Source organism: Opisthorchis viverrini, assembly GCF_000715545.1.
Source record: "Opisthorchis viverrini unplaced genomic scaffold opera_v5_41, whole genome shotgun sequence".
Taxonomy (NCBI): Eukaryota; Metazoa; Platyhelminthes; class Trematoda; order Opisthorchiida; family Opisthorchiidae; genus Opisthorchis; species Opisthorchis viverrini.
The window spans coordinates 1948231-1950666 of NW_008751697.1; positions in this window are offsets into that span (position 1 = coordinate 1948231).

Here is a 2436-nt window from a genome sequence, read left to right on the forward strand (position 1 = left end):
TTCCACCGGAGCTGGTCTCAGTGTGACTTGTTCAAGGAAGATGCGCATTCCTGAGAAGTCTGCACGGCAGAAGTCTTGAAACCACGTTTGAGCTTTGGGATTTCTGGCCCAATAGCAGATGAAATCAAAGGTCAGCACACAGTGGTCGCTATTTCCCAGTGGAGCGTTAATTGTTACCTGATCAACGAAGTGTCTTTCGTTGGTGATGACCAAATCCAAGAGGGATGGTAGTTGGACTGCGCGGTATCTGGTGGGTGCAGCGACATGTTGGGTCCAAGCGCTTTGTTGAACGACTTCTATCAGCAGCGCTGCAAAAGGTCCGCCGGACAAAATTTTATTCGTCGTTGACGGGAGTTTCCATGTCACAGCTAATCTTGCGTCCTTCCCTTATTTTTACCACACAGTGCTGGCTTCATCAAAATATATCACGCTTAAAAGCGAAACGTGGAGCTCTCAGAGCAAGTGTCAGACTCTACACAAAATGGGCAACCGAGATCCTGAAAGGATGCATAGCCGGAAGAATTTCAAAGCCACCAGCACCCATTCGCATTCTCAAGACTTTCTATAAGGGTTAATTTGGATTGTGAACATAAACATTATCTTCTGGGTTTGCTTTTGTGGATGGTGTTTTAATGTCCCTAATCTGCTGCCTCAGGCTCGAAAGGCACAGTCTGCGCATATGCAGATCGTTGGTCTTTTTGCTTGTAAAGTTTTGCATTGAATACCACGAAGAGCAAAAGCAAACCCGTACTTTTGTCAGCCGACAGGCTCTTAATTTCGATATGGTCTGATAGCACGTTACGGTACTGTTGTGTATCTCCTATCATCAAGTTTAAAAATACAGTTTCCCGTCCCTGTTGCAGCCGACCTGATAAGCTCCCATACAAACAGCTTTTAAATGTGCTTTCGCTTGTGCACCGGTCGTCATGGTAGAACTCGATTCGAACCCGGTAGTCAGACTTATGTTACATTTGTCAAGTGATGTTTTAAGGGTGAGTTCCTTGGGATCATACAAGATCATCATGTCAATCCGCTACACATTTGCGCAACAATGCCATAAGTTGGTGTCCACCGAGGACATCGAGGCCCGAGTGACAACCAACTTACTTACTGCGCTACAGAAACCGGATCGATTTCTTAAGAAGTCCACGGCCCACAACGACAACAACTTTAAAATCCCCAAGTTTCGAAACCACAAAAAATTTTTTTGGCTCCTTACTTGTGTGCTAAAGGTATGTGCGCAGACTGGTCACTCACCATTCACATTGAAATGTTTCACACTGTTTGAGATCTAAAATTGAATCTTCTCCGACAGCATTTTTTCGAAATTTGTGCCCATATTTTATAGAACATGCTGCTTTTGGGCATATTTTGTATTCAACAAGTTAATCGGCAAGCGACTATTCCCAACGACCTCATCTGGGTTAATTTAATAGGACCAGAGAGTGGGCCGAACACATTCTTCAGTGGTAACAAGCATTACCACCGTATTGGCACTGCGTACTATTCTACCTAGAGGAACCAATGCTCCAACGCGTCCATCAGGAATTGCATTGATTCATGATCACAGCCTTCGAATCTTTGGCGTCGAAATTCCTTGTCGGTGAGCCATTACTAACCAAAAGCCCTGAGACCATAGGTTCACAAACATTGAGGTGGGCTGGGTAAACATAATAAACACTGGTTTTTTTTCTTATTTTACGTGCGTCACATTGATCAGATACGTTCTGAGGATAACACACAACCTGCTTTACCATCCTTGTCTATCTTCCGATTTTAGTAGTCTCTGTAATCGACGTCAGCAGATGGTTAATATCAAGCACAAGACATGAACGGTGGCAAAGATATCCTCGGGTGGAAGAACGGAGACCTCACATGTACAGAACGTCGCCAAATAGACCAGTACAATCGCAGCGAGGAGTTTGGCCCTCGGTATAGGTTGGATATACTTAACAAGATACAACCCAGTACAATACGTGGTATCTGTTCTGAATTAAAAGATTCTGGTTGAACCAAACACAGCTATGGTTTCTCATCAAACCCAGATAATATCACATTTGGGTAAGAGAATTTCAGGTTTACTTGGTAAAATTGTTTCTTTTCTGCTGTGAACTCATGGTCGCGTCTAGTCCATAAAGACCGCTTCTTAAATGGGCACATTACTTTGGACTGGAACTTCAGACCATGGTGAGATGACTGAGTTGGACGGGCAAATTTTATACAAGCAATATGAATTCGTTATTTCACTTCTTTTTTATTTCTCTTTCGTTTAGGTAACACACTGTCCCCTACTACACTTCTGTGGAGCAATTTTGAAACTCCAAGATAATTCATTTTATTTGAGGTGCGTGTACATTGTCCAGCAGTTTTGAAGCACGGTGGAGCATGCCACATATAAAAGGGTTTTTCAGGAAAAGTGAGGTAGCATATTGCTAT